Here is a 25777-nt window from a genome sequence, read left to right as displayed (position 1 = left end):
CAGCTGTTTGTACGTTTACATCACTCATTACCTTAGTAATATTGGCCTCAGTTTAGAACTTTTAACTCCTGTCCTAACTTTGTCCTTTCCTGTAATTATGTTGAAACTAACTGAATTATGATCACTGCCACCAAAATGTCTCCCACTGTCACTCTTTCCAACTGCCCTGCTTCATTTGTAGCCCCAAAATGGAGTGTTTTCCCAAAAGTGGCCAAACTGTGAAACATGCTATTGGATAGTCAGTTGGAGAGGAAGTGTGCCTTACTGATGATGAAAGTATTTGTGAAACTTGGAGTGAAAACTGTTGGATAGGACTACTTATGTACCCTGTGTGAACAGAAGACATTGTATTGTGGGACTGTGAAGCTACGTGGTGTCACATGTCTCTGAAGTGATTTGAATGCTTCAGGTTGTGTAAGGTGTTTCTTTGTTGTGGTGAATATTTAAAGTGGAATTTACCTTTTTTAAAGTAATTGTGTGTGAATTCATGTGTATGTTCTAGTGTTATAATTCAAAAAGTTACAAAATGTGGAATCTTGTTGATTAATTTCGTTTGGTGTTCTTTCAGTAAATTGGGTTACTCTGCTTACCAACTTTGCTTTCCATGAGGTGTTTTGAGGCTGCAAAAAGGTCAGATTTTCATCTCGTGAAGAGGCTTCCAACCTCTTGGGCTCTCGTGTGAATCACAGCTTTTGTTTTAATGCAGGTTTTTAATATAAAGTTCACATGAAAGATAAGACTTTTTTTGTTAAAATACATCACCAAATGAAAGCAGTAAATAAATGGGAGTATTTTTTTAAGCAAGCTGATCTATGACTTTGCCATTCAACTGTTTTAGCGTTTTTAATGGATGAGGCACCATAAATATTAGCAGTTGTATTTAGAATGCAGTTCTCAATATGAATGTCAAATATTCCATGCAAATCTTACAGCAATACTTGAATTGATGGGAAACTAATAAGCTTTGAAAAACAATCAAATTAATTTTGAAATTCAACGAAAATAAATTAAGTTCATAATGGGTACAATTTTTTTTTAAAATGGCCTGTGCAGTAGTCACTTACCTGCAGAACCTGATGCTTCTGTAATTTTAGTAGCAATCAGTCCAGCTCTGGGTAATTAAAGTCATAGAGTCATAGACATATACAGCACGGAAACAGACTCTTTGGTCCAACTCGTCCATGTCGACCAGATATCCTAAATTTAATTTAAAACCTAAGTGCCAGCATTTGACTCATTATCCCTCTAATCCATTCCTAGTCATGTATCCATCCAGATGCCTTTTTAAATGCTGTAATTGTACCAGCCTCTTCCACTACCTCTGGCTGCTCATGCCATTCACGCACCACACTCTGCATGAAAAAAATTGCCCCTTAGATCCCTTTTAAGTCTTTCCCCTCACCTTAAACCTAGTTTTGGATTCCCCTACCCTGAGGAAAGGCTCTTGTCTATTTACCCTATTCATGTCCGTCATGATTTTATAAATCTATATTAGGTCATCCCTCAGCCTCTTACGCTCCAGGGAAAACAGCTCCAGCCTATTCAGCCTCTCCCTACAGCTAAAATCCTCTGACCCTGGCTTCATTCATTGTAAATCTTTTCTGAACCTTTTTCCAGTTTCCCAACATCCTCCCTATAGGAGGAGACTAGAATTCCATGCAGTATTCCAATAGTATCATAACTAATATCCAGTACAGCTGCAATATGACCTCCCAACTCCTCTACTCAATGTACTGACCAATAATGGCAAGCACATGTTATGAAGATGTGGGTGTATTGTACCTTTAAGAAAGTTAACAGCTAACAAAACTACCTGACAGCACCAAGTGTTCTCAATAAGGTAACAATGTAACACTTGGTCGAAAGCTAGATTAGCTGGGTTGCCTGGACACAAAAACAGATTTGAATTAGGCCAATCAGTTTAAATTATACCCCCAAAAAGCAAACTCCAATCCAGTTTCTTGGTCTTTCTTGGACTTCTCCACAAACAGAGGTGTCACTGCCATCTTGGATCCTGCCAAATTTGGCAGGATCTAAGGTAGGAGTGACACCCTTATTGTGGAGAAGCCCTAGAAATTAGATTGGAGTTTGGTAATTTTTTGGGGGGTTATAATTTGGCACGATCCAAGGTGGGAGTGACATCCTTGTTGTGGAGAAGTCTAAGGAAGATCAAGAAACTGGATCAGAGTTTGGGGTATAATTTAAACTGATTGGTCTAATGTGAATCTGTTTTTGTCTCCAGGCAACCCAGCTCATCTAGCTTTCGATCAAGTGTTACATTGTTACCTTATTGAGAACACTTGATGTCAGGTAGTTTTGCCAGCTTTTAACTTTCTTAAAGGTACCGTACACTCACATCTTCATAACGTTTAGCATACGCCTTCTTCACTATCCCATCTACCTGTGACTCCACTTTCAAGGAACTATGAACTTACATTCCAAGGTCTTTTTTTTTCTCTCTTCAGTAACACTCCCTATGACCTTACCATTAAGGGTACAAGTCTTGCTCTGATTTGCTTTTCCAAAATGCAGCATCTCACATTTATCTGAATTAAACTGCATCTGCAACTCCTCGGCCCTTGGCCCATCTGATCAAGATCCTGTTGTAATCTGAGGTAACCTTCTTCACTGTCCAGTACACCTCCAATTTTGGTGACATCTACAAACTTACTAACCATCACATCCAAATCATTTCTATAAATGACGAAAATTTGATTTTTAACTTTTAATTAGGTAGAGAATTTCAGTTTGTGAGTTGGAAAGCTGCTTTTCAGATTGGATTCTCTGAGTGTAAAGTATCAGCAATATGCAGATGATTTTGACAACTTTTGTATGTGACGGTATTGAGGATAGAAGTAGTTAAGTAACCAATTAAGCATGGAAAGTAGTGAACAAGGAAGTATGTGATGGTATTGAGGATAGAAATAAGTAAGTAAACAAATCGAGGATGTTGAGGGGATCAGAGTTAGTAATTGGATAGATGGTGAAACAAAAGATATTCCAGAGAAGTTGCAAGTGTTAAGCGCAGATTGTCAGGAGTGTGGGAACATGGGGAAAATCTTGCAAAAAGAATGCTCTGGTGATCCAAGAATGTCATGGTGTGTGGGCAGGTCAGTGCCAAGGGTTTGGGCTGATGCTACCAAATGTGTACAGACAGGATTTCCCCAGAACCATTTTCATACCTTTGGCACTCCTAGTGGATGAGATGCAGTCATCTTCTATCACCAGTACCTGTTGCCAAAGACAATGAGAGCAGTGTTTTGTTACCAGAGCTGAGGTTTAAAAGCTACGAAATCCTGTTCCTTAAGATTGCATTGAACGTTGTTGCTGTACAAAACGTTGTGGAAACGGAGTTTGAAGTGGGATTATGATAGATGATTCCTGACATTGCTCACTCACTCACTCACTCACTGTCTTTGTCACATGCACTCTTCCCCTTTTTTTTGTTATTTTCTTTCCTCAATCTATACATGCTTAAGACTGTTAATCTCTAATATCTTTCAGTTCTGACACAAAAAGTATCTGCCTGATACATTACCTTTGTTTCTCTCTTCACTGATGCTGCTGGATATTAGTGTTTTCAGCATTTTGTTTTTATGTCAGATTTCCTGTCTCCAGTGTGGTTTGCACATGTTTTAATGTAAAATGTAAATTTATTTTGCCTTTTTTGCTTCCACAAATTTGATTTTACACTCACCATTTATAAACACACAGCAGCATTAGCTTCTGCCGTCGCAAATTTTGGAGTACACCTGCTTCTATTTAAAGTTGTCATTCATGCAAGACCTTGGGTTTGTTTATATTCAATTTTTATTTGCCTTTGATAGCCCAGTTGCAAATTTCAGTGAGCAATATTTATAATCCCTCCACTCCTAATTTGAATTCATAGTTCCTTCCTAACTTGGTGTCATCTGCTCTGACAGCAGGAATTCATTCTGAATTCCTGCTTCAGAATATACAATGGTTGCTGAATATTGCTTCACTGCACTGACAAATAAGAAAGGCAGATTGGACTGATGGCTGATGACTAATTTCTGAAAGTTTCCATAACACACAATGATGCATGGCAAATAAACCAATATTTGGAAAACCAGTAATACTGTGCTCATGTTATTCAGCTATGCTAAACAGGCGTGTGGCTCAAAGAATCCAAACTTACAGCATTGCTTTCTTCCTTGTCACCTTGGTTAAATGCAATGTTAAGAGCATAGGCACCCTGAGTAGATGTAATAGTGTAAAGGTTATCATAATGATTAGCAATGTCTTATCTCCACTCCCTCAATCCATTCTTTTTCTTAAAAAAAAAACTTATCACTCTTCATGTTTAATTTATCCACTGTTGGTGACCCTCTCCTTTTCTGTTTATTTGTCAAATCTTTGCTTAAGAAAATACAATGTCTGTTTCAAAGCACCAGAGGTCCTGAGTTGCTGGCTTTGCTATGCTATTATCAAATTGCACTTCCTGGAATTTTGTGGGCAATTGTACATCTGTCTCATGCTCTGTGCAGTGAGATGCCAGGGTCTTGCAAAATATGGCTGGGGAAATGTTTGTAGGGAGACTGCAGGGCTGAAATTCTCCTGGCCATGGTAAATTGGGAGAGGAACAAAAAAGAAAAATTCCGAGTCAGAGTGAAAGTAAGAGAGGGAACTGTGGCTGGATGAGGCCGCAGATGTAGTTTGAGGCTGTAGGCCTGCTGTGCTTTGAGCTGTTGGCTACAAGCTGGGCTACCCATCCTAGGCTGGAAAATAAGAGGATGGAAACTAAATCTGAGATATTAAAACATATTTCTGTGAAGTAATAAGCTGACATATCCACCCCATAGGCATATGGACTGAAACAAGCCATGAAAATATTTCAGTGAAGTAATTTATCAGAAGCATTGTTTGTATCCAGTAAATTTCATTGAACAATTCAGTGAACTACCTTCTGCTTCAATTATGTATGTGGGATTAAAATTAATAGTTAAGATGAAACAAATATTTAAATTTACGCTATTTTTAACTTGAGAATGACACTTAATTCACTGTCTTCATTCATAGTAATTCTCTTGTGTTTTATCAGCATTGTTGCTTTGATTGACAACTCAAATGGCCAATCCTAGGCACTGAGAGGAGAGCAGGAAGGAGGGGATGTTATATGGGTGGAGATTAAGTCTGGTTTCCTGTGCCACTCAGACACATTGACACAGGCAGAAAATGTATTTTATGGATGAGTCAGTGAGATGAAAGCATTTTCAGTTCAATGTTGAGTAGTTCCAAAAGATTTGCTAGTCTAAAATATAAATATTAGTTGACCACCAGTGAGCAATTAATATAGAATACTCATAAATTTATTTAGATTAAAATTGAAAGTACATGTTAAGCTTTAAGGCTTTATGATTGTAATCCCAGAGTACTTTGTTGTTACGCAGTTTCAGATGAGTTGAGGTTTATGTAACTTAGTATCCGGGATGTTAAACAAAAATAGCATCTGTAATTGAGATGTGAGGTAGCAAAGTCTGATGTAACTTTAGATAAAAATGATTCATAATGTTTAAAGTTCAGCTCTGGAACAGACAGTATGAAGGTTTGCATTGTAAAATGACTTTGGAGGTTATTGGCTTTAGCAGCAAAAGTGCAAGGTTCTTCTGGTGGGAATGGAGCAAGGCAATCACAAGTGTTAATTAAGGAAACAAAAGTCATCTTCATCCAGGACTTGCACTCGATATATGGGGAGGAAGGGTAGGAACAGGCTGACATAGTCTGGAAGACTCTTCCATAATTTTGGAAGAGAAGGCATTATTTAAGACTTACCAAATTTAAGGGAACCAATTTGCTATTTTGGAATCTGTTTCTTGGTCGTAGCCACTTAGATTGAGTGTCTATCTGGTTGTCATTTGGGTGAATCTGTGGCATCGAGTGTTGAGGAAGAAAGGAATGAATGATCTGTGGTCAAGGTGGGAAAATAGCGGTGCAGGATCCTGGAGAGTTTAGAGGGAAGCTGAAAAAAATGAGAGAATGGGTAGTCTGTGGACGACATCACAGACCAGAAGAACATCATGGTGACATGCATTATGAGAGCTTGGGATCCAGTCACAGGAGATGTTAATAGGTTTGTTTAGTGAACCATAGACATTTCCATCTCTCTTGGTCCACACACATTGTTGGAAATGCGCATAACCTTTCATTTAATTGTCTTTGTGCTGAAATCCTGATGAAATTGCTGCTGTTCTGTATAACTTTTCAGTCAATATTTCCAGATGGAGATTAGTGCACAATCGCTGTCATGTTTACTTGCAATCATCTTAGTTCAGAATGCCAAAATAAGCATGTAAATAGAATTGAAACTAGCATGATTTTTGCAGTCTGATTTTACGAATTCAGTAAAATAAAAATGTATTCACTAGTGTATTGTAAAGGTGGTTCGACTTTTCTCCTTGGGTGAAAAACACTGACCAAACTGGCCTCCCTCAATGCTGTACGATAGCAGTTTATATTAGATTTCAGTTGGAAAAAATATTGCTATTATAAATAGAATATTTCTATGGTCTCAATTTCGTGAGCAACCATAAGTCACAAAATATTTTCCGGTCAACCTAACTTGTGAAGATGGTTATCATACATGTCATGGCTGGCCACAACATATCCGCTTTTTATCCAACATGTGGTCTCAAAGCAATGATTTAGTTGGTTTGTGCTTCACACAAGTGACCACCAGAACACTCTCTTGCATTATTGCTACGTCCTACAAAAAGTTCATCATGATTGTGTTTCACATTTAGCAAGTTCTGAATTCTACCTTGTCAACATCCTGTTGCAGAAAATGCTGTCGATCACCTTGCACCAGTAGTGAATCTTTGTATACCATTTTATGTTTTCTACCTTTCTGTGCACATTATATTTGACCATAATACCTAAACACAAAATAGCAAGATTTCGGTGCAACAGTACAAATTGAGCAAACAGAATGTATATTAATGTATGTTAAGGGATGGGCATTTTATATAAAAATCAATGTTTGGGATTTTTAGGTAGTTATTTATTTTGCATGTAGTGTTCTTTGCATGACACTCACAATATAACTCAATGTTGACTTTGCATTAATCAGCTAACCAGAACGACTACTTTGATATTATGAACTCCTTGGGTTACTTAAAGCCTGACAACACACACATATTGGAATGTTTCAATGGGTGTTTAGAAACACATCCAAGTTTATGGAAATTGATGTTTGATTTGATAAGCATAAAATTTAGCTTCTACAGCTTCAGTCCATTGGAATTTCAGCTCATGATATTTAATATAATATGGAGATGCCAGTGTTGGACTGGGCTGGACAAAGTTAAAAATCACACAACACCGGTTATAGTCCAACAAGTTTATTTGGAAGTACAGGTCGACAACCCTTTATCAGAAATCAGAAAAGCTCCAAAATCTAAAGGTTTTTTTTGTGAAGTTTTTTTCTCATTAACAAGGTTGTTTGGCATGCAAACAGTTAACACAACTCCACACCTACTCGATGTGTGTCACTCAGATGCAACGTGGGTGAACGTGGCCCAGCACTAGCAGGCCTCAGTTCTGTCTCAGGGGCCATAGTACTCATAGTGAGTCTGCTTTTCGGTAAGATTTTTTAAAATTTCACCATCAAATTGTCACTTATAGAGTCATAGAGATGTACAGCATGGAAACAGACCCTTCCGTTCAACCCATCCATACCGACCAGATATCCCAAACCAATCTAGTCCCACCTCTCAACTCCCGGCCCATATCCCTCCAAACCCTTCCTATTCAAATATCATCCAAATGCCTCTTAAATGTTGCAATTGTTCCAGCCTCCTCCACTTCCTTTGGCAGCTCATTCCATACACACACCACCCTCTGTGTGAAAAAGTTGCCCCTTAGGTCTCTTTTATATCTTTCCCCTCTCACCCTAAACCTATGTACTCTAGTTTTGGATTTTCCGACCCCAGGGAAAAGACTTTGCCTATTTACCCTATCCATGCCCTTCATGATGATGTAAACTTCTATAAGGTCACCCCTCAGCCTCCGACGCTCCAGGGAAAACAGCCTCAGCCTGTTCAGTCTCTCCCTATAGCTCAAATCCTCCAACCCTGGCAACATCCTTATAAATCTTTTCTGAACCTTTTCAAGTTTCACAGCATATTTCCGATAGGAAGGAGACCAGAATTGTATGCAATATTCCAACAATGGCCTAACCAATGTCCTGTACAGTCGCAACATGACCTCCCAACTCCTGTACTCAATACTCTGACCAAAAAGGAAAGCATACCAAACGCCGCCTTCACTGTCCTATCTACCTGCGACTCCACTTTCAAGGAGCTATGAACCTGCACTCCAAGGTCTCTTTGTTCAGCAACACTCTCTAGGACCTTACCATTAAGTGTATAAGTCCTGCTAAGATTTGCTTTCCCAAAATGCAGCACCTCGCATTTATCTGAAATCTACTCCATCTGCCACTTCTCAGCCCATTGGCCCATCTGGTCCAGATCCTGTTGTAATCTGAGGTAACCCTCTTCACTGTCCACTACACCTCCAATTTTGGTGTCATCTGCAAACTTACTAACTGTACCTCTTATGCTCACATCCAAATCATTTATATAAATGACAAAAAGTAGAGGACTGGTCCTGAGCCTTTCAGATAAAGGATTGTGTACCTGTACTAGCTTTTGAGTGCTGCTCCTTCATCAGATAGCTGATGAAGGAGCAGCGCTCCGAAGGCTAGTACTTTCAAATAAACCTGTTGGACTATAACCTGGTGTTGTGTGATTTTTGATATTTAATAGTCCTGCTTTGTTACGTTACAGAAAGTCAGTTGGGGAAGGATAGAGCTTGAGATAATCTTCATTTTCTTTTCAGCAAAATGCATATCTTATGAGACATACCGCTGCTGAAGCATTTTGTCTTGAGCTCCTCAGGACAAATAGATGAATGTCAATTTCAAACAATGACGAGAATGTATACAACTGGAGAGGAGGCTGTTGATTAGCTCATCAAGAAGGCAATTATGATTGGTCAAGGCATTCTGTGAAGAAAACAATAGGGAGTTGTAGGCTCCCATCCACCCTTCCTCAGCCCCCAAATTCCTGAGTAGGTGCAAGGATTTTCAGAAAGCACGTCCTTCCATATGTATACAGGTAAAGTCACCATAGTCACAAAGGACCATAAGGTTGCACACTCAGAGATGATTGGTGGTGTTACAACATTATCACATCTCAGCCAAGGGCAGAGGATGAGAAGGAGGGACCTTTGTGGTAACCTCCGTTTGTATGGGAATGAGACAGTAAATTTCATATCAATGATATTGAGATGTGCATGTATTTAGTGTTAAACATTATACTCGTTCACCACTTAACTCCAGAAACACCATTTCAGTTTGAATATTATATGAAGTCCCAAATTAATATGCAGTCAATAGACATTATCTGCATCCAATTCATAGAAAATTAACAAATTCCCTTGTATTTCTTTAACAAGTAGTTTATAAGTTCAACCAAAATTTCCAAACAAATAAAAAAGCTCTATAATTCTGCACGAACTTTGTTATTGAGAATCATTCCTCCTCTAGAACTGTTTGCACTTTGTATTTTCTGCATAAATGTTTTACAAAAAAGTGCAGATTACCGATGATTTGCACCTACCCATTTAATTTTAGAGATTTTTGTTTCCTGTCCAGTATTTGTTTCAAGCCAGCAAAGTCAATCCATAGCCCTTTCTTCTCTCATACTTCTCATAGAGTATATTATCCTGCAATTAATTTAACATTCTTTATTCGCTCATAGGATGAGAGTGTTACTGGCCAGGTAGCATTTGTTGCCCATCCCTAATTGCCCAAAGGGCAATTAAGAGTCAACTATATTGCTGTGGATCTGGAGTCCAGACCAGGGAAGGATGGCAGTTTCTTTCCGTAAAGATATTAGTGAGCCAGTTGGGTTTTTCTGACAATCGATTCATGGTTATCATTAGATTCTTAATTCCAGATATTTATTGAATTCAAATTCCACCATCTGCCATAGCAAGATCCTAAGGACATTACCTTGATCTCTGGATTAATAATCCAGCGATAATACCACAAGGCCATCGCCTCCCCCAATGGGTATGCTTATCTTCAGATCATTTCCTGTGCAGAGATCCTGAGATGTAGAATCCCATTTACAATGCCTGTTTTAAAAGAAAATGTCAGGATTTCAGCAACCAAATGGTTTATAACAAACAGAACAATTTTGTCCCCTGAACAATATTCCTCTCCTTATCAATAAGATGTTATGAAGCCAGCTGCAGTGGAATACACAACAGGATGATGAGTCATTTTTAGCAATGCTTTAGATGCTGGTTATTTGGGTCATCTATGGATGAAAAACTTGAGTATGCTTTTCTACAGATTTCAGTTTGTTTATTTTTCTTTTTGCCGTCAAACATTCTCGATTTTAGTGTGTTTTGTCAGAGTGATTTGGTCAAACTCATCAATACTGGCATCTTGGTCTGGTTGGTTGTCACAGTTCAAAGAACTAAGCCGAATATTATTAAGTAGAATGAAACAGATTGTTGTGGAAGAAAGGGTCTGCATTATTCTGCAGCCAAGCTTGTTGTGTTTTGGTCGGTAAATCAGGAGCATAGCTTTGGATCTCAAAGGAGGCAGATGTAACCTAATATGCCTTGAGATCCAGTTAAAGAAAAGATAAAATAATAGCGTCCATCTCTGCATTATTACTGCATGTTGATCAGCAATGTGTATTGCAGATTAATGCCATAAGGTATAATGGTGATAAACTCCACTGAACACAGGAGAAGACATTTCTAAAAGACCAAATCAGTTTTCACATTTAGAGACTTACTATGTGAAGTACTACATAGATAGCAGCTGCAATCATCTAAACAGGCAAGGAGTCAGCAGAATCTTTGAACAAGAAACCAGCAGTAATTTAAGTCCAAGAGAGAAAAACAGGCGAGAGGAGGCACTAAGTGAGTCAGTGGCATTGAGGAATAAATGAAGGGAGATCCCTGAGAAAGGCAAGCAGCAGCAACTTGAGGAGCAAATGAGAGGAATACCTCAGGATGAACAGTTAGCAATAGCTGGAAAAACGTGTGAAGGAAGAATCCCAAGAGAGGCAGTGAGCAGCACCTAGAAGGGACACTGAGGTAGACAGTTAAAAACACAACTAGATACATTTGGTGAGTAATTGTGTTTCCTCATCTCCAGTTTAAGGTAACTGGTCTGAAAGTAGGCTCAAGTTATGGCAAGGCAGCTCAGCTGCATGAAATGGCAGTTGTGTGCCATGTGGGGTGTTGTGGGCACTTCACATGGCCCAGATGATCACATATGGGAAGTGTCTCCAGCTGCAAAGAAACAGAGTTTTGGAACTCAGGCAGCTGGAAATATTGTAACAGTTTTCAGGTTCGGTTACTGTAGATTAAGACTAGGCAGGTGATTAGGGAATGGGTTAGCAATGGACTGTTGATCCTTGTGTCTATTTCACTAACTCTGTTTTTCCCTTTGGATACTGATGAGGGCTGTACTTCATCAGAAGATTGTAACAAGAGCCAAACTTGTCATGTCCAAAGTGTTCCACAGAGGGAGGGCAAAAGGAGTGAAGCATAATCCTGGTAGGCGGTTCAATAGTTTAAGGTGTTTCTGTGACTGCAGACATGACTAAAGGGTGGTACGTTACATCCCTAGCACCAGGTGAAGAATGGAAAAGATGTCCAGGGATATGATTTTCAGGTGGGTGATTAGCATTTTTCAGATGGCAGCGTCGGCTTGAAGGGCGAAATGACTAATCTTGGTCTCGTGTTCAGACCAGGTAAGAAGCACTGAGAGGTAATAAGAGCCTAAAGTCTTTAAAGTTGCAAACTCACTTGACCTTTTTGGAATGTCTTCTCCTAGGTTAAGTAGATTATATTGCCATTGTACTTTTTTGCATTAAACAACAATGCCCACTCCTGTTGACCATGATATTTGTATGCAGATGGATGCTGCCACCATACCTCCTTTACTGGATCTAAGGGCCTATTTCGTTTAGTGTTAGAACAGCAATTGCTAGTGAGCATTAGCAAGCAAAGGTTCTTGACATGACACAATGTAGTTTCTTGCATGATAACAGTTAGGTACAAACTCCCAAAAGCTAGTAGGGCATTGTTGAAAAGGTTATTGGGAGATGTGGAGGATGCATCTGGCCTCTCTGAGATCCAGAGCTATGCTGTCAATTTTTTCCACCATGCCAAGATGCAATCATGAGATTGGGTGGAGCTCAAAGCCATCTCCAACCCTTTCAGAACCATTACCTTCGACAACAGGCTTTTTCTCTCTCTATCCTGTAACATGTTGTTTTGAACTGTGAACATTGACTAGTCCAAAATGCTATTATTAATCCCATTGGAAAGTAGGATCTGTAGGGGTATTCCAGATGGATTGGTGCTCCATGATGAAAGTTAACAATCCTTTTTTAGGTAAGGAAAATCTTGGACTTAATGATCATAGCATTATAGAGATGTACAGTACGGAAACAGATCCTTCGTTCCAACTCATCCATGCAAACCAGATATCCAAACTTAATGTAGTCCCATTTGCCAGCGCTTGGCCTGTATCCCTCTAAACCCTACCTATTCATGCAACCATCCAGATGCCTTAAGATTGAGAAGACTAGGTGGAAAAAAAATAGAGTACTTGTGATTCATAATGAACACTGGAGCCATAGCTGGTGGGTACCATGAAGTGTAACTGCAGTAAGGAAATAGAGGGCCAAAGCAACAGTGGGAGCATTGCAAAGCAGAATTAAGACAACATAAAATTGACAATTGCTTGGAGACTGCCTTAAGCTCAACCCAATTGGATGATAGCATCTAGGTTTGGCAGGGAAAATTGAAATCATAGCTCTGGACACTTGAAGTAGATGGAGTCAATAAAAGACAATGGTCAGACATTTGAGTCTACCAGAAGAGCAGGATATTCATAATTTAAAATACGGTTTTGGCTTGAAGAATTTATTAGGGACACGTGCACAAAGCTTCATTTGGGGAGGTCATGCAATAGGATGTGCATCATGTATTCAGCTGAAAAGGCAGAAAATTGTTTTTGTAACCAGCCAGAAAGCCCCCATTTTGACCACAGTTTAAGGGAAAACCCCCAGCAAATTGCAAAAATATACAGCTTTAATATTTAATAGAACAAAAAGTTTAAAAGAAGGAAAAAACACAGTATTGTTACACTGCTTAAAATGATTAAGAAATAAAACAGTTTGTAACAGAGATTGCAGCAGCAACGAAAGTTTGCAGAATGTAAATTGTTAATCAAAGAATAATCATATGAGGAAATCACGGGATAATTAACATTACTTACATGATAGGCAGAGGTGGGTACTGCAGATTTTGGAGATTAGAGTCAAGATTAGAGTGGTGCTGGAAAAGCACAGCAGGTCAAGCAGCATCCAAGATGCAGGAAAATCGATGTTGATTTTCCTACTCCTTGGATGCTGTCTGACCTGCTGTGCTTTTCCAGCACCATTTTAATCGTTACTTACAATATAGTCCACTGAATTGAACATCTTGAAGAAAATAATTCTCATGATACAGGATTGTTTCAAATATTTAATGCTAAATCTCAAGATGAGAATTGAAATACACGGTTGTATTCAATAGAACCTACAGCTGGTGACTTTAAAACTCAAAACTAAAGGAAGCACCGATACATTTGAAGAATTTCTCAAGTTTTTGACCATTGGTTTAAAACCAAAGTTCAAAAAAGTCCAAGATTACCAGAGGAGATCAGCAACCAGAGGTAGTTTTAATTAATAATGTCTGCAGATTAGTGAAAAAGGTGTAAAGTGGAATTCATAAGAGGCAATTTTGTTGAAATTATTGATGAAGTTTTGTCAGATTTATTATAACGGATGGAAGATTGCAGAATCACAGCTCCCAAGTGGCAAGGACAGCCTTATCACAGGAAAGCAACCAAACCTAGCTGCCTGAGGAAGGAGCGAGGGCTCCGAAGGCTTACGGTTTCAAATAAGTCTGTTGGACTCTAACAGTGTCATGTGATTTTTTGATACTCTCCACTTCAGAGAGACCAACACATAAAGCAGTTCAAAAAGCAGATAAAAAGAGTCATTGTTAGTGTTGTTTGAACAAGAAAGCCTCCAGTACAGGCTGATGGCAGAATGTTGCACCTGTAAAGCTGTAGGTAACTTCCAGAAGATATGCAGAAGTCAGACACTATGTTTTAGAACAGTAAAAAGTCAAATGTCTATTCAAAGTTGTTGATGCAATAGACTAAAAAGACATGGAAAAGAAATTTAGTGCATTCCTGGGGGAAATTAGCAGACTAACAACTTCAAATGTGGCAGAATCCATTTATGTCAGTGGACATCTCATTTATTTTAGTTTAGGGATATGTTTGGCTCGCTTATCAGATCACATGCCCAGGCTGAAAAAATCAGGTTGCAGCTAAACAGCTAAAACTACATGGTTTAGAAACTCTAGAAGTTAGAGTTCTGCTACAAAAAAAGTCCTGCAACTTAGAAGTGTCTGTGTTACGAATGTATACATGATTTATAATCAACACTTCTCACTTTTGAGCACTTGCATATGCATTGAACTCAACATCCTTGAGGTAACAAGCTGTTCAGCTCATTCCAAGAAACTGCAACTAGGGCAAGAGTCACTAATTTATGCCAAGTCCAGTCAAACAGAAACTAGTTAGAGCATCTGGTCCAGAAACAAATGGCTATTGTCAAATGGTCAAGAGGCAACTAGTAGAAGCTTCCTAAACTCATGGCAAAACCCGAAAAGAAAAATGTTATGGTCACCTATGCTGATATAGAAGAATTGTTTCATTCTGTCACCAGGAAGGACATCTGTGATTAAACAGATGTAATAGAACTGTTTTCCATTTTTATCATTACAGAAGAACCTTCAGATTACAAGGTAGAAAAAATTGAGAGTCAAAACAAATATGGATAATAATAATGAACGTCACAACACATTTAAGCTCATTGAAGCATTGTTCACTAAAGTTATTCAGATAGCAAAACTGGCTACAGAATAAATTGTTATAACAGTTTTGAATTTAATATCAGATGATGAAATGACACAATTTGATTAGATTAGATTAGATTACATTACATTACATTACATTACAGTGTGGAAACAGGCCCTTCGGCCCAACAAGTCCACACCGACCCGCTGAAGTGCAACCCACCCATACCCCTACATTTACCCCATACCTAACACTACGGACAATTTAGCATGGCCAATTCACCTGACCTGCACATCTTTGGACTGTGGGAGGAAACCGGAGCACCCGGAGGAAACCCACGCAGACACGGGGAGAATGTGCAAGCTCCACACAGTCAGTCGCCTGAGGCAGGAATTGAACCCGGGTCTCAGGCGCTGTGAGGCAGCAGTGCTAACTGCTGTGCCACCGTGTCGCCCACAAAGAGGAACATTTGAAGAGGAACACTTCAACTTTTCATCCTCTAAAACAGAACGGTGATAAAGAGAACATCAAGGAAGTAGTGAAAGCTGATCAAGAAGTGCCTGGTGAATCAAAATAGCAACACTGAGGGCAAATGAAGACCTCCAACCGAATCAAAATGAAGTAAAATATCTATGTACTTTAATCTGCTCACACATCTGTTGAGAATAATGATTTGCTCCACATATCGAACACTAGCTGCGTAGACCACAGCAAGTCAGACCAACATTCACAGATTTAATACCTAGTCAAAAAGAACAAACTATGTGGCTCAAAAATCCAGGATATTTCCGAGAAGAAAAGTGTTAGTTTCCAATAAGCAGTTGTGTTCTGTAATGGAAATTCATGAGGTTAAAGGTCTCCCAGTCAATGTTACAGGGCAACTTTCTCACTTCAAGGGCCTTCCAGATAAGAAATGGTCCAAACACCTGAATGACCAGGACCAATCTCTTCAAAGAAGAACATCCAAGAGCGAAAAGATCCTCCAGCAGATAGATTTTACAAACCATCCAAAGCCAAGATCAACATCAACAAAGAATGAAAGGAACAAAGAACAATACAGCACAAGAATAAGCCCTTCGGCCCTCCATGCCTGTGCTGCCACATTTTGCCCTTCCATACTAAAACTGTCTTCACTTACAAGATCCATATCCCTCTATTCCCTTCCTGTTCGTGTATCCTTCCAGATGCTTCCTGAATGCCCCTATTGTGTTAGCTTCCACCACAACCTCTGGCAATGCATTCTAGGCACTCACTGCCCTTGGTGTGAAAAAGATGCCTCGCACATCTTTTTTTTTTCATCTTTTTCCCCTTGCACCTTGAACCTGTGTCCCCTAATTGACCCCTCCACCCTGGGATAAAATTTCATATTTTCCACTCTCCATGCCATTCACAATCTTATAAACTTCTTTCAGATCGCCCCCTCAACCTCCTGCGGTTCCTGAGAAAACAAACCCAGTCAACCCAACCCTCCTTCGTAGCTAAAATCCCCCATATGAAGATCAATAGTCCTCATACCAAAGATTTAATAATCTTTCATATCTGAAAAGAGATGTTATTTTGGTAGGTGTTACCTCAGGTGAGGGTTGGGTGGGAGGGGAATGCTGGGAGGGCATGGTGGGATGGCTTTGTATAACTTAATTTTGGAGACTGCATTCAATACCAACCCCCGCCCCGCCGCCCCCCCCCCCCCCCCCCCCCCCCCCTGTTTAATGATGACATGCAATGTTAGGTAGATAACTTGGGAGAATGGATCTGGATTTTGAAGGGGACAAATGTACCCTATGTTTCCCAACAATCTTTACAGTGTCTATGAGTGTATAAAAATAGAAAGAACTGCGGATGCTGTATGTCAGAAACAAAAACAGAAATTGCTGGAAACGCTCAGCAGGTCTGGCAGTTTTTATGGAGATAAATCAGTTTACATTTTGGGTCGAGCGACCCTTCCTCAGAACTTTTCTGAGGAAGGGTCACTTGACTTGAAATATTGACTCTGATCTCTCTCCACAGATGCAGCCAGACCTGCTGAGTTTTTCCAGCAACTTCTGTTTTTTTTCTTTAAATATATACTTCTGGCTAATTGTTGCACAATGAGCTACATCTGAAGGTGAATGCCTCTCATTGAGAAGACTTTCTCATGGTTGCTCTTCCAAAATGAGGCCCTTACTCCCAGTCAGCTAGATGAATTCTCCGATGACCGTGAATTTGAACACAGGAAAGAACCTGACGAATACTATATACTTTGTAGTATTAAAATTATAAAGCTCTCATACATTGTGAACATTACTGACTGAAATAAAAGATTTCAGTATTACTTAATATAATCACCAGGCATTCACTCTTACCTGCCATGTGATAAATCAAGCAGTTAAGTGAAGAAGGAGTAATAGGTAATTATATTGAAGTACATCATGACGGGTGACTCATTCAGTAAATTCCTGGGAAATATGCCATATTAAAGAGAGATAATTATGTGTTTTTAAAAAGAAGTTGGGTGTTGCCGGATATCATGTCCTAAATAGGATTCTCGTCAGATTCACTCAGTTATTCATGCTCTGTGCTTTTAATCATGTGATGATTGCAATCTGTCCCAATGCCATTATTGTTATATTTAATATTTTTTCATATTGCCCTTCACAATCTTTGTTCCATTAATCTCCAGTCTTAAATTTTTGGTCATATTTTAAATAAAACCTCTGTAATTAGACTCTTAACATAGTTTACAGAGATCAGTTTGCTCAGTTGGCTAGGTGGCTGGTTTGCAATGGGTGAAAGTGAGGACTGCAGATGCTGGAGATTAGAGTCAAGATTAGAGTGGTGCTGGAAAAGCACAGCAGGTCAGGCTGGTCAAGGAGCAGGAAAATCGATGTTTCCAGCAAAAGCCCGAAACATCGATTTTCCTGCTCCTCAGATGCTGCCTGACCTGTTGTGCTTTTCCAGCACCACTCTAATCTTGGCTGGTTTGCAATGCAGAGTGATGCCAACAACTTTGGTTCATTTCCTATGCCAGCTGAGGTTACTGTGACGGTTTTGCCTTCTCAACTTCACCCCTCACCTGAGGCTAGGTGAACCTGGTTAAACTCCCCTCCAGTGGTCAGTCTCTTTAAAGAGAGATCAGCTCTATGGTCCTCCGGGACTATGGGTACTTTTAAAGTAGTTACAAAATAAACAATATGTTATGCATGCTACATAGAACTTTGTATGTACAAACCTTTACTGCAGTGTACATGAGAAAAGCAACCTGAACCTCTTTAAGGGGATATGTATTCTGGCTGTAAATAGTAGTGTGGGACCTTTACCGAGACAGAGCTAGTGTCATAGTGTCATGGAGTCATGCAGCATGGAAACAGACCCTTTGGTCCAACCAGTCCATTCTGTCCATAATTTCAAACTAAACTAGTCCCACCTGTCTGCACTTGGCCTATATTCCTCAAAACATTCCTTGTCTAAATTTCTTTTAGATCTTGTATGTGTGTGTGTACCCACTTCCTCAGGATGTTCATTCCACACATGAAACAATCTTTGTAAATAAAAATTGTCCCTCATGCTTTTTAAAAATCTTTCCCCATCACCTTAAAAATATGCCCCTAGTCTTGAAATTTTCCACCCTAGCGAAAAGACACCTGCAATTCACCTTATTCTAATACCCCATGTGATTTTAAAAAACTTCTATAAGGTCAACCCTCAACCTCCTACACGTCAGTGAAAAACATCCCAGCCTACCCAACCTCTCCTTCTATCTCAAACCCTCCATTCCCTGCAACATCTTGGCAAATCTTTGCTGAACCCTATCCAGTTTATTAAATTACTTTCCTATAACAGAGTGACCTGCACACGGTACTCCAGAAGAAGCCTCACCAATGATCTGTACAACCTCAACATAACATCCCAATTCCTGTACTCAAAGGTCTGAGCAACGAAGGCACCTTCTTAGCCACCCTGTCTATATCCGATGCAAACTTTAATGAATTATGTACCTGAGCCCATAGGTCTCTCTCTGTTTTACAACAGTTTAACCTACGGCACAACTTTTAATTGTGTAAGTACTGCCCTTGTTTGTTTTACCAAAATGCAATACCTTGCATTTATCCAAATTAAACCCATCTGCCACTCTTCAGACCATTGACCTGAATATCAAGATCCCTTTGTAATCTTAGACAACTTTCTTCACTGTCCACTTTATCACCAATCTTTGTGTCATCCACAAACTTACTGATTATGCCTCCTATAAACTCATCTAAATCATTTATATAATGACAAATAAAAGTTGACACAGTACCGATCCCTGCTGGTCACAGGTCTCCAATCCAAAAAACAACCCTCCACCATTACACTGTCTCCTGCTGTAAAGCCAATTTTGGCAAGCTCACCCTGTATCCTATGTGATCTAATGTCAGTAATTAATCTATCATACAGAAAGGTTTTACTAAAGTCCAAGTAAACAGTATCTACCTCTCCACCCTTATCAATCTTCTTATTACTTCCATAAAAAACTCAATCAAGTTTGAGACATGATTTCCCTCACACAAAACCATGCGGACTATGCCTAATCTTTCCTTGCCTCTCCAAATGCATATAAATCCTATCTTTCAGAAACACTTTTCGCCAGTCAGACTCACAAATCCATAATTCTTGAGCTTTTCCTTACATCCCTTCTTAAGCAAAAGCATAACATTAGACATTGTCCAGTCATCCAGGACCTCGTTTATAGTTACACGTGATGCAAATCTTTCTGCAAGAGATCTGCAATTTCCTCCATAACTTCCCACAAAGTCTTGGATTACACTGGATCAGGTCCCAAAGATTTGTTCACCTTTATATTTTCTAAAACTTCCAACACTTCCTCTTCTGAAATATGAACTGCTTTCAAAACATCAGTGTTTATTTCCCTGAGTTTTCTAGCCTCCATTTCTTCCTCTACAGTAAAACCTAATATGAACTATTAATATCTCTCCTCATCTCCTGAGGTTCAACTCAAAGGTGACCACTTTCATCTTTAAGGGGCCCTACTTTCTGTAGTTGCTTGCTTGCTCCCAGTGCACTTTTACAATCTCATTGGATTATCCTTAATCTTATTCGCCAATGTTATCTCATATCCTCTCTTTGCCTTCCTGATTTCCCTCAGAAGAATGCCATGCACTCTTTATACTGTTCAAGAGATTCATTTGAATCTGGTTATCTACATCTAATATGATTTTTTAAAATTATTAACTAGAACCTCGAATCCTACCAGCCTTACCTTTCACTCTAATAGGAACATAACAAGACTGTGAACTCTCATATCACACTTTTGAAAGCCTCCCAATTATCAGATACCCCTTTATCTATCAACAGTCTACTCCAATCCATTTTTGAAAGTCCTTTTCTCACACTATTACAATTTGCCTTACTTCAATTAAAACTACTCTTTATGGAGATCTTATTTTTTCTGTCATTATTTTAAAACAAAAAGAATTATGATCACTTGACCCAAAGTGTCCCCCTACTATCTTTTCAGCCACTTGCCCTGTTGTATTACCCAAGGGAAGATCAAGTTTTACTCCTCTAATTTGAAAATTTTAAATATAGATAAAGAAAATTTTCTTGAACACATTTAACAAATTCTTTACCATCCAAACCTTAACAGTATGGTATTTCCAGTCAATGTTTGGAAAATCAAAATCACCATCTGTGGCAACCTTCCTATTCTTACATAAACCTGAGATCTCTCTACATATTTATTCTACAATTTCCCTCTGACTTTCTGGGGGTCTATAGTACAATCCCATCAAGGTGATCATTCCTTTCTTTATTTCTAATGTCACACCATTTATTTTCGCAGGATGAGTTTTCAGAAATATCATCTCCAGAAACAGCAGCAATATTTTCCTTAATCAAAATTGCCGCTCCCCTTCCTCTTTTGTCTCTTCCTATCTTTCCTAAAGCATCTGAAACCGGGACATTGAGCTGCCAGTCTTGTTCATCCCTCAGCCAAGTTCCTATAATAGCTATGATATCTCAAGCCCATGTTCCCAAACATGCCCTGAGTTCATCAGTCTTAGCTGTAAGACCGTTTGCCTCGAAATAACTGCAGTTTAATTCTTCAGAGTTACTTCATTCACTGACTTGCTCTTGTCTATCTTTTCTAATTAACTTATTCTTTTCAGATTCAAAACCAACCCAGTCTATCTTTCTATTTACTCTGCTACTTAGGATTCCTCCATTTCACCCCCTCTAATAATTTATAGTCTCCTTAATAGAATTAGCAAATCTTTCCACGAGGATATTGTTACCTTTCCAATACAAGTGAAATCCATCCTTTTTTGAACAGGTCTTTTCTGCCCCACAAGAGATTCCAATGATCCAAGAACCTAAATACCTGAATATGTCACCATCTTTTCAGCCGTTGATTTATCTCGTTTATCCTCTTATTCTTTCCCTCATTTGAGCTTGGCACCGGGAGTAAACCAAAGATTACTACTTTTGAGATTGTGTTTTTTTAATCTTCTACCTAACCTCTTATATTCACTCAGTAAAGCCTTCATTTTTTCTATAACTCTGTCATGGAATGTCCTGCCAATGTATACTATACGCTTTAACCAATTTGGGACATCCTTAATCCTGGCAACAGGAAAGCAATATACCATCCTGGATTCATGCTCACTGCAGCAGAATCTCTTGTCTGTGACCTTGACAGGAGAGCCCCTTTTGACAATTATTCTTTTAAATTTTATAAAATCCCAAACAACATAAGATTGATTCCTTGTGCCCAAGATCTGACTGTCTCTTCTGTTTTCCTCTGAGAGACTAACCTTTCCAATAGTACCCAAAGCTGAGTATGTGTTTGAGAGAGGAATAGCCACAGGAGACTTCTGAATTACCTTCTTACCTTTTCCTGACAGTCATCCATCTGTCTAACTTATCCTGTTGTATAATCGCTATACTAAATCTACTAGTCATCTAACTCCGTGTCTCTTGTATGCCCTCAAAGCCATTAAGCCTAAAAAGAAAGCAGCTTATAATAGCACCTTATGTGCAAAATAAACTATCTGTACTTACCCAAAGAGTTAATATTAACATGCAAAAAATAAGAAATAAATAAATCAAACATATAAATCTTAAAGTTAACCACTTAACTGAGCAATCAATGTGATACTTGGAATAATTGCTGAAAATTAGTAATATCTGATGAATGTGTGTAGGGATGGGGTAGAGGCTCTGTTGATATGCTCAGGTAGCATGGGGAGGGGTGGGGGGGGGAAGAAATTTGGCAAGTATCAAAGCCAGGAATACTGTTCATTGAACTTCCTTCTGCATGGCATCATCTACATTTTATACTAAAATTGGGCAATTTCCTTTTAGCTTATTATTCATCTTTTAATAAGCTTTTTTATTCCTCTTTCCAGCCAGTTGTTTTCTGTTTTCCTCATTCATCAAACATATATATTGTGCAATATCTTCCTCCACAATCTCATCTAAATTTTGTAAAAAATCTATTACACAATAAACAAAAATTCTGACCTGTCACAATGGAGCAAAAGGATTATCATTACATCACCCCCAGGAGAGCTGCTTGTTCACTCTATCATAGAGTCTTCACATATATTTTCAATGCAATGGAAATTAACTAAATCAACCCATGAATAATCCTGGATACTTGACAAACCATTTCCAAATATCTAATTTGACTATTAAAAGCTTCTTTGTACTTATTCTCCAGTTACCAATAGTTGAAATGGTGCCACAATTGTGAAGTTAATGCTCCAGTGTTTGAGCAAACCGACTCGTGGACTCCATGTATTTGATTGGCAACTAATGTGATGTAATTTTCTTTTGAATTGTGAGGCTTAAGGAAGTAAATATGTAGAAAAGCTGGTTGTTATACTGCTGCAGAACAAATGAAGAAATTAACCAAATTATCAAAGTGGGCAGGGCATTTGCTCCCTGAGTAAGGAGGAAACAGTGTCATTGGAAGGGGTTAGCTGGGAAACTGAGTGTCTTCCTGGTATGAAGATGAACCTCTGGAGCCTATCAGTAGCATGCAATGTATTTCCTGACTTTCTGAAATCTACAAGGCACAAGTGAAGAATGTGATGAGATGTTCATCACTTGCCTTGATAAATGCAGCTTTATAATCACTTGAGTCTTGACCTCAACTAAGGAAAAGGTACTCCCTTGATTGGCACCTTTTATCCACCACTTCCCGCATCACAGTAATAGTAGCAGTGTGTACAAGATATACTGTATAAATTAATCCAAGCATCCTTCCATAGCAGTTCCAAACTTCTGAAATATACAATCTAGAACAGTCCTCCTCAAACATTTTCCCTTTTTCCATTTTAATGCATTACATTCGATGTGATCCCGAAATGGAAATTTAGGCAAAATAAAAATTTTAAAGGGTGGCTGGAGAGAAGGTTAGGGTTTTGATAATTGAGTGGGAGGTTATTAATGAACTATTAATGTGTTTGAAATCTAATTATCAATATAATAACACCTTGATTGTTAATCTTGTATTATTGTGATTATTGATGCAGGTGACTCGTGATGGGATCCTGACAATTGTTGCTTTAGGGTCCTCCTTATTAACTGAAATAAATGATTAATAATGTAGCCTCTTAATTGTAGTAATTTTCTTATTATTTTAACAGCAGGCCACTTATTAATGTAATTTGAGTTATGTGATTAATGGGATAAACCTCTATTTATGGAGAATGTTTTGATTAATGATCCAGTAGGCATCAGAGGGATAAGGAATAGGCCATTCAGCCCATTGAGCCTGTCCTGCTAGATCACGGTTGCCAAATAGCATCTATCAACAAAAATAAAGCAAGGATTCAAAAGGGTCTCACAGCTCCCAGCTCCATGGAAGCTATTGCTGCCTCAGAGCCTGCAAATATCTCACAATTTAGGAATGCCTGATCTGGGAAAAATCTGCCAATGGAATTTGAAAATCCATAGTCAATATTTTATATCATCATGATGTGATTCTGTCCCTAAAGCTAATGTAGTGTTTGCCTTTGAGTCAATTTGTCTCACACCATCGGTTTGTTAATGACCCGCATCGACAGCTCTGATTTGTTTTTGCTCCAGTGAATGATGTTCATCTTAAAACCAAGTTACTGCACTATACTTAGTGGGGTTACTGCAGTTAACCTTTATGTAGCCTGAGTGTACAGCATTCTTGTATATTGTAGAAGCACAGATTGTGTATGGCTGTTTAGTCAGTGCATCTCTGTAGCATTGTGATGTCTCTTTGGCAGTGCTGAGATGATGTGCATGTCTTTACACGTGATGTACTGTGATATTGCTACCAAACTGCACTGCTAGCTGGCCAGTGCACTTTTTTGTTTATGTTTCTGAGCACTAGAACGATGGAAGTTTTTGGAAGATGAGATGTTGAACAATAACCCAAAAGGGCTATATACCTTAAATTTTGGTTTTGTGGCAATCTCCATGAGATCCACATCACGCAAGTCAGCGGCTGAAGAGAATTACAAGGAGCTTATTCTTGTCATTTTTTTTTTTTTTCTCTTTAATAAAAACCTATTTGTAAGTCAGTGCATTTAGGAGAAGAGGTAATTTGTTTTCAAATGAGTAAAATTGATGTCATAGTCTAATGCAATAGGAAGCTAAGCTAAGGTGGGTGTGTTTGGAAACTTTTTTTTAACTGATCTTTTATGCATCCTGAGGATGAGTAACTATAAAGGAATATGCAAAACTTTTGTATACAATTCAGTTGTATTCTAAAAAGGATTCATACTGGCCTTAAAACATTTAATTCTGTTTCTCTCTCCACAGATGCTGCCAGACCTGTTGACTTGCTTCGGCACTTTGTCTGTTTAAAGGTAGGACCTGCTTTACCACACAAGTTAGTTTTTCAATTTGTCTTCTGATATGTTCCTTCTTTGGTTAGGTTTCTCTGGTTGGTTGCTTGTCTTGTGCCTATCTGTCTAACCAATCTAAAAATGTAAAGTACAGTAAAGTAAAAGTAACATGCAGTCAGTGTTTAAAATCTGGAAGACAGCAAGTGCTGGAAATACCAGCAGTGTCTGTACAGAGAGAAAAACAAAGTTTGATTCTTTCTCCAAAGCTGCTGCAAAGCCAGTTGAGTATTTTCCAGTACTTTGTTATTTAGACTGTAGTTTTTAGTAACGAAGCAGAATGGGAAGTGGTTATTATTTTCCCATGCCTGCATAGTTGAGGAATATTGAATTGTGTTGAGGTGATGTACAAGTCAAATTAATGCTTGTTTATACCCATGAACCTAAATGAGCAAAGTCACCATTTTATTTATAATGATTTTTTACTAACAGAATCCATTGTTATTATTTGGACTGGTCACTTTTATACTCTTGTGCGTCTTTATTTTTATGTTTCACCCATCGTCAACTGCACTGGAGTCTACAAACAAGCACAGGGTACTTTTACGCATACTGATTCATTTTTTTTTCCTTGTGGGCAGCATTACACAAAGTGTCAAGACCAAATGTGCTCTTGAGAAGAAGCAGAGGTGAACATTAAGGACAAGGATTGAAATAGAATGCACAGAATTCATATAGTTTTTACTTTTGAGTCATGTATCCTATTGATATATTAGTTATATGTGCTATATGTTTTAAAAAAGTTATAGCTTATTTCACTCCTGTCAAGCTTTTATCTGTTAATGTTCTTATGACAACATTATAACAAAGAAATGAGGAAACTGCCAACACAGTAATTACATCCTCACAAATGTTTTCATCAAACTGAAATGAGAGCTCTCTTTCTTTCCTTCTCTCCACCTTCTCTCTTTTTCTCTCGCCCGCCCGCCCGCCCTCTCGCCCGCCCGCC

General features: G+C 38.7%; 1 protein-coding gene across 8 annotated transcripts in view; it reads left to right on the top strand.

The window, feature by feature from the left end:
• LOC122551298 (diacylglycerol kinase beta) overlaps positions 1–25777 on the top strand; it is a 544642-nt gene that overhangs the window by 51441 nt on the left and 467424 nt on the right. For all 8 annotated transcript variants that reach the window (XM_043692997.1, XM_043693004.1, XM_043692998.1 and 5 more), the window contains one exon: positions 24746–24792. The gene's annotated coding sequence lies outside the window, so the exon portion shown is untranslated. The remainder of the gene's footprint in view (positions 1–24745; positions 24793–25777) is intronic.

Source organism: Chiloscyllium plagiosum, chromosome 7 (assembly GCF_004010195.1).
Source record: "Chiloscyllium plagiosum isolate BGI_BamShark_2017 chromosome 7, ASM401019v2, whole genome shotgun sequence".
Lineage (NCBI taxonomy): Eukaryota > Metazoa > Chordata > Chondrichthyes > Orectolobiformes > Hemiscylliidae > Chiloscyllium > Chiloscyllium plagiosum.
Note: the sequence above shows the minus strand (reverse complement) of the source record. Positions and strands in the feature narration are given on the sequence as shown.